The sequence below is a fragment of the Talpa occidentalis genome, unplaced genomic scaffold (assembly GCF_014898055.3).
Source record: "Talpa occidentalis isolate TD23 unplaced genomic scaffold, MPIMG_talOcc4v2.1 talOcc4.2, whole genome shotgun sequence".
Classification (NCBI taxonomy): domain Eukaryota; kingdom Metazoa; phylum Chordata; class Mammalia; order Eulipotyphla; family Talpidae; genus Talpa; species Talpa occidentalis.
Genome location: NW_023602073.1, coordinates 116902140 through 116910319, shown reverse-complemented (window position 1 = coordinate 116910319; position 8180 = coordinate 116902140).

Sequence of the window (8180 nt, the reverse complement as noted above, 5' to 3'; positions counted from 1 at the left end):
TAAAGGGAGTAGCAGGGGAAACAGGAGAGGTCTGCTGTGCCATGTGGGTTAGCTCCCTGGCTGGGGATCAAACTCAGGTCATCACAGTGATAGTACTGAGACCTCTCCTGCCTCACCCGTTACTCCCCTCAGCAGTGTCTTCGGTCCGTCTGCCTGTTCTGCTCCCCACTTTGTCTCTGGTGAATTTTCTCACCCTGCTGCGCCTCTGACCTGTACCCCAGATCTTGTATAAATAAATAAAATCTTGAAAATAAAATAAAATATGATGTGTTAATATAAAAACTTTATGTAAATTTCTGAAATTCCATTAAGGAAAATTATAGTTGTCAGAATTCCTCTACAACATCTCACATACTTACTAAGATTGAAGAACTGCTTATCATGCAGAACATCTCTGGAGAAGATTCACTCACAAGGCAAGGCAATTTCACATTTAATCCCTCCCCCCATTACTATCCAGTCTTACTATTTTGTATCTCTTACTGCAATTTATACTTGTATTTGCTGACTCTTCTATAAAAATAGGGAACAGCTGGTCAGAGTTGTCTTACATATAAAATGTGTGTTTATCTTGCCTAGGTAAGATAGAATTTAAACAGAACTGCAAGCCTAGTGTTATTCTAAAGTAATTAGAAATCTTTAGATTATTGTTCACTTTGACAACATAACCAATTTTATCCTTAATGTGTAATAACCCTAATTGTGACTTTATGAAGGCCATCTGGGATATACATTTGAAATCTTTATAATTTATATATATTTATACATATGTAATTTATATATATCCTGAATATTGTCCTTTTTCCAGTTTAAAATCAATACATGTATTTTAAGCATTTTCTATATGCAAAACAATGCAATGGAAATACAATGAAAATAAATATAGCTACCTCTCTCCTTCATTCATAATTTAATCATAGAAATTAAAGAAAAATATTCAGATTGATAATTACAATTGTAAGAGAGTTTCAGGTGTTATAGAATCACCAAGGAAGGGTATATAACTGGACTTCAAAGCATAGAAGGGTGTGGAAGGAGGGAAGCTAGTAATTAGAAGAAAAGTATTGTTCTGTCAGATTAGGAGAGCTTGTGAGAAAGCTCAGAGAGAGATCACAAGGTGATTGTAAGGAATCAAGCTTACTTATCAAGGTTGAAGAAGTGAGCCTCTGTGAACCAGAAGGTTGAGTGGGAGGCAGGTATGCTGGGAAGCAGGGAAAGTAGAGGAACTTGTTTGGAATGGAATTATAGAAAGATTACATTGACCCACAGGGTGGAAAATGGATTGCAAAGAGAGCCAAGGAGACCAATTAAGTGTTTGTGGCAATAGACCAGACCAGAAATGATGGCAGAACTCAAAGTGGGGTCCCTGGACCAGCAGCATTTGCAACAACCGGGAGCTTGTTGGAAATAGAGTGCTGCCCTCACTTCCCATATCACTACTGAACAAGAATCCACATTTTATAAAGAACCCCAGATCAAGATAATGCCATGGGAAGGTCCAAGATACAGTTGGAAGTAAAAACATAAGACATTGAGTCTTAGGAGATAGGCAGTAAGGGATTACATCTTTAAAACAAAATTCAAAATAACTTCTATCATTGACATTATTTCCTCATCTCTAGCTCACTATTGGATATTTCAGAAACTTTGGCTGTTGATGCTCACTAGACAGCCATGCCATTTTAAGCTGGGAGATGGATTCTTTAGTGCTATTGATCACTGTGGCCAGGTGTTACATTGTAGTCCTCTCAGCTGTGAGCCTGGAAACTTGATTTTTGTAAATATTCTTGACCCAGGAGGACTGTTCCAAGATAACTTAATCATAGAAGTATATAAACGAGTGCCAACTTATTAATCCACAGGGAGAGCCATAAAATGGTAGGGAATATTCTCTTCAGGCTGAAAACAGTTGGAAGCTAGAATCCATGAGAGGGTGTCAAAACAGTAAAGAAAAGAAAGGCTGATTACCTCAGAGGTTCTAACCATTGAAGGCAACAAAGTAAAAGCACTGGATCCTTCCTACCTCCCACCCCTGTTAACATAAAAATTCTGACACATTAAAATAGTAGCTTAGACTTTGGTCAAACTATTATCGTGTTGGTCAAGACTGGTACCAGGGGAGAGTGAATCAGGTTCAATTATGCCTACAGCAAACGCAGCTGGGAATTTCCAGTGAATAAGCAGAACAAATGGGGAGGGAAGGAGTGGCTGGCAAATTGCTAAGAGGGGGATTCTTATGAAACAAAAAGTAGGGTATAATGAACTTATAGATATCACAGGTGATCAGATATCATGGGTGGGGATTTTCCGTAAACTGATTTAGCAGGATTCTTGCTAAAACTGGATTAAGCAGCTGACACCAGGGCCAGAGGATAGGCCTAGTTAAACAGGGGACTCAGAGGAGATTGGCATAAGTTTAGTCAAGTAAAGAGTATTTGTCACCCCCATGTGGATCTCTCTGCTCCTAACAATAAAAAACTAGAGTGAGACAATCAAACCACTCCCAGTGAACAACGCATTGTCAACAATTGCCTCCTAAATTGGTCTCTGTCCAATTTCTTCTTTAGATCTGTCAATTCCTCTGTTGAGGCTTTTTTCCCCCTTTCTTTATGCTGTTTCCAACTTATTTCTTCATACTCTTTCCAACTCATTAACTGACTTGTGGAATAACTTTCAGGTAAATCCTATTTTCAAGTTCTAGTAGCCTCCCTACTGCCTGCAATACAACCGTGCAATTCAAAAATTGTTTTTTGAAGAACTTTCTTAAAGTCTTGTTCTATCTGAATTGGTTCTTCAGGTCTCTTAAACCCTCTTGGACAGTTGTTTCTTAATTGTGGTTTCCCAGGAAACATGTTAATTCCAACTGGGAGATTTGTAGAGCACACTGAAAGCCAGAAGAGCTATGAAGCAGGGAAATCTGACTACTGAACTTATTATTTGTCAAATGCATTTGAAATTTTATTTTGGAGGAATGGTGTGGTGGGAGTGGGTAAAAGGTAAAGGATGGCATAGTTTGGTTGGTTGGTTATTTATCTCCCCAAACACAGTCAGTGGAGATGTTACAGGGCAGGGAGAGGGGCAGCCCAAACCCTGCAAACCTGCCTATTCTAAATGGGTTCTGCCATCTGTCGCATCAATGCAAAACATATGAGACTTTAATGGGAAGGAACTTTAATAAAACTAGGAAACAATACAGGAAAGGCAAAGAATCTAGTTTCTAAATCAAGCACCCAAAGTTACCCGTCCCCTTGTGGGTAAAAGTCCATCCATAAGGGATTGGCCCAGAGCAAGGCCCCAAAGCCTGCCACAAGTCTAAAGCATCTTCCAGTGGGGACCCACAGAAAAGGGTCAGAAACAACCAGACAAGCCCGAAGGAAAAGAGCAAAATCAAAATCAAGATAAAAGCCGCCATTGTCACCTCCCCTTGGGTGTCTCACCCACATCTGTGTCACCCAGTCCACGACCAAAAAGGCAAGCGCAGTTTCTTCACATGTCTCTTGGCCCCATGTGCTTCCTCCAGGTCTTCTTTGGATCTCCATCCTGCTTCCCTCCTTCCTCAGTCTCCTCTGTAGCTTCTATCTCTCCCTGCTTAGCTCCACCTTCCATTTGAGTGGGGCAGGGAACCTGGAACCTCCCCCTTTCCTGGGGACCACCCTGTTACAGAGACAAAAGAGGCATGCTGGGGCTTCATCTGTCAAGCTTAACTGACCAATGGCTCATTTCTGTACTCTCCAAACTTTGTGTCAGATTGAAATGGAGGGGACAGACAGTGTGACTTGCTGGAGGACAGTTGCAGGCTTGGCTGTCATCACACACCACATCTCCAGTCCAGAGACCTGGGCCAGAGGAATTGAAGGGGGTTCAGAGGCTCAATCCCACCCAGCAGGCTGAGCAGGAGCCCTCCTACTCTGGCAAAATCCTCCAGGAATTGCTTGTGAAAATCATTCGTACCCTCAAGGTAAAGGAGGACACCACTCCATTCCACTCATACGGACCAGAAACTTTTTTTTCTAAGATTTATTTATTTATACAAGATCTGGGGTACAGTAAGAGGCATGGGAGGGTGAGAGAATTCACCCTCTGAGAGACAGAGCAGGGAGCAGAACAGGCAGGCAACTGAAGACACTGCTGAGGGGAACAGCGGGCGAGACAGGAGAGATCTGCCGCGCCATGTGGGTTTCTCCCTGGCAGTCAGGAATTGAACCCACACTGCAGAGGCTGCGGACAGCCTCTACACTGTGGTGCTCAACCCCCTGCACCACCAGGGAGGTCCAGGATGAGAAACTATTGAGCTGAGTGTTGGAATCAGACCAGGGAACTGAGTCTCAGGTACACTTAACAGGCTCCACACCTTCCCCCTTTTCCTCTGCCCACTCCACCTAAGCTTGGAATACTGGAAGGAAGAGTTGGAGAGGAAGTCCAGGGAGCAAGGGGATAAGAGGGAGAAGATAGAAGCAGAGGTGGGAGACGCCTTAGGGTTTAAGACTGGAGGGTCTCCCAATACACAGACTGAGACGGACCTTTAGACCTTTAGGCTCTGATCACTGAAAGGTTGAAAGTAATTTTTTCCCCCTGACACTATGTTTGGGTTCTCTATATTCTGCATATAAGTGAAACAATCTGATATTTATCTTTTTTCTCCAGCTGACAGTAGACCGGAGGCATACAGCAGGGGAGGAGGAGGAAGAGGGGTCAAAACAGGGCAGGGAAGACCACTAGAGACTATGGTGATAGATCAGGGGTGCTGTGGTGGTGGGAGAAGAAGGGGGACTGCACCAGAGAGAAATCAAATACTATCCAAAAATTAATAAAGATATAAGAATATAAATAAATAAAACATCTTAAAAAAAAGCACCAATGTGGGCCTCCCTGGTGGTTAAAGAGACAGTACTATCAAGCTATCTCCAGCCACTGCAGCATGAGCTTGATCCCCCAGCCAGAGAGCCAACCCGCATGGCCCAGCAGACCTCTCCTGTGTGCTCCCTTGGCAGTGTATTTCAGTACATCTGCCTATTCTGCTCCCCACTCTATCTCTGGTGAATCCTCTCAGTCCCCCACACCTCTGGTCTACACACCAGCTATTGTATGCATACATAAATAAAATCTTTAATAACAAACAAACAACCACCAGAAGAAAAAAAAAACTCCAAACCACCAATGTGTTGGGGGTAGAGGGACTGAGAGAAGAAAACCCAGCAGTGCTAAGAGAGTCACACTCTTGTAACATTTGGACAGGGGGAAAGCTCTGGACAAAGGGTCAAGAAGAACTGTGTCTAGAAACTCCTTGTTGGCACAAGGGGTTAAGCACCATACCATGAAGCAATCCGCAGTCTCTGCAGCATGAGTTCAATCCCTGCCAGCCGTGGAGCAACGCACATGGAGCAGCAGACCTCTCCTGTCTTGCCCGCTGCTCCCCTCAGCAGTGTATTTCAGTCAGTCTGCCTGTTCTGTTCCCCACTCTGTCTCTGGTGAATCCTCTCACCCCCCGTGTCTCTGGCCTGTACCCCAGTTCTTGTATGCATAAATAAATCTTTTAAAAAAAAAAAGAACTGTATCTAGTCCTTGCTCCACATACTATGACCTGGGACTAGTTGTTTCCTCTAGTTACTAGATAAGTTAGCTAGGGTTTACTTATCTCTTTAAGGAGGAGCCAGCACTGACTGGGCTTTGATTCTTCCTGCTTAGATATCCAGGAAACTGTCCTGAGATAACGTGAATCACTGGGAATGTGGGGTATACCTTGGGATCTCTGGAAAGAAAGCCTTATTGGAAGCTTAAAATATTTAAAAAAGAAACAAAAGGTTTCAAGAAGTGACTCTCATCCATTGGCCTCCCCAGTGACTCTCAGATGCTCACCCTTGAGAGCTGAGGGTTTCAAAGAGCAGGTGTCTGACATGGAAGGTCCAGAGTCAAACACATGATAAAACATGCACAGGATGTAGAGAAGGATACAGAAGATGCAAGATGTCCATCACCTGGGGGAGTGTGCAGGTGAAATATGGCAGATGCACAGCATTTAGCATCCATGAATGATCGTGATGTAAATATAACAGCACATATTTTTAAAAAATTATTTATTTATGTGTACAAGATCTGGAGTGTAGGCCAGAGGAGGGGGGAGTTGGTGCGAGGACTCACCAGAGACAGAGTGGGGAGCAGACAGGCAGACTGACTGAAATACACTGCTGAAGGGAGCAGCAGGTGAGACAGGAGAGGTCTGCTGTGCCATGTGGGTTAGATCCCTAGCTGGGGATCTAACTCCATCAAACTTCAAACGTGTGCTGTAGTGGCCGGGGATTGCTTCACAGTGCTAAGACTTAACCTCTGCACCACCAGGGAGGCCCAATACAAAGAGATTTTTAAAACTTGGAAGGAGTAAGAATGGGAATTTGTGTGTGTAAATTTATTTAAGATGTTAAAACACTCAAATGATATTTTTTTTACAAACTTACATAGAATCAAGAAAAGCTGTGAGGTACATTAGAGTTGTTGGCTGCAGTGACTTGTGTGTGAATAGAGCAGAGCAGGACTGTGTGTGAATAGTGATAAGTAAGCAAGTGAAAAGGAATTTGTGTGAACTCTTGACTTTGATGATACCATGCTTTGGAGAAAGTATGGTGAGCTCATGCCTCTGCATGAGAGGCAATTAAAGGAGAAAGATAAAGAAGTAATGGAAAGCTGGTTGCAAGTGGAACAGAAAGTTCATATGATATCAGCTCTAATATCAAAATTGGCTAAATGGAATTGGTAAATTAGGAAAGCATCAGTGGGCATCAGTGGTTTTTTCTGCTTGTCCTCTACAGCATAGGCCTGCTTAGCTCCAAGGCTGTCTAGGATTAGGTGGATAAATCTTTCTAATTCTGTTGTGTAGTCAGTAGGTTCAATTGGGTCTCACACTTGGGTATTGGTAATGGCCTCCATTTGAATTTATTTATTTTATTATTTAAGGTGCTTATAGCTGGCTGGGGAAAGGGGTGCTATTAATTGGGGGCATTCTAGAAGACTGCAGATGTCACTGGTATGCAGTGAAACTAAACTGTATTGTTTTCATTATTTGTCCAACATTTTCCTACATCTTACCCACCTGGATGTAGGAGCAGCCTGGACTTGTAAAAAGCAGCAGCAAATTGAGTTGAAGAGTTAAGGTAATGTTCTCACTGCCTGAGAGGAATGACGCCCTAACAGAACTTCCTATCAGAGCTTATTGACTCGGGTTTGTATGTAAAATTAAGTTTACAGATTAAACAAGTTTGCTTATCAGGTTTCCCTGGCTACTTTCAATTATTTCTATGTTCCTAGGGTGTGGTATATTGGGAGGAAAAATGAAAAGAGAGCTGTAGGCATGCTGGGAATGAAGACAGCACAGGAAGTAGCAAGGGAACCAAACAGCGTATAAAAAACCTTGCTAGTCATGGACAGCTTTGTGCAGTACAGTAACTGATGTCTCTGAGCCTTAGCGCAGAGGTGATTTCTTCTCAATATATTCTGTTAAATTAGGTGAGAAAAGATCTGACACAATTTTAATAGCTTGTCATTAAAAAAAAAGACATTTGAAATGGTTTAACTTCAATTATTTCAATAGCTAATGTGCCATATCTAATTCTCCAATCTTGTTTAATAAATGAGTCATGATTTGATTTTGGTATTTAAAAATAATTAGTGTATTGCGAAGTCTGTTTCTTTTATTCTCCTAAAAATGTATGCCTTCTTCTTCTCTGCAGCTGGGTAAGTAATAAATCCAGGTTCATTATTATGGGTTCTAAGCTCTTTTCTAAAACCAGATACACATGAAAGCATTTTAAGCAAAGGGTCTTCATTTCATTTTTTTATTTTTTTGTGGGACCCTCGCCGGCGGCTGGGGAATGAACCAGTACTGCAGAAGCTGCGGGCAGGGGAAGCTGCGGGCAGGGGAGGCCCCAAAGGGTCTTCATTTTAAACCATTATATTAAAGACTGATTGATTTAGAGAACATTGCAAATTTGTAGCATGTGTTTTTTTTTGTATTATGCAACTGTACACTTTAATCAGACACATATAAATAGTAACCTATAATAAATTTATAGAATATATGTCTTTGGGTTTGCAAAATTTCTTTCAATAATGACTTTTAATTTGTAATTTCCAGTTTCATGATTATGCTTGAAAACTTTGGCTGGAAATACTGTTTCAAGTTCTGTTAG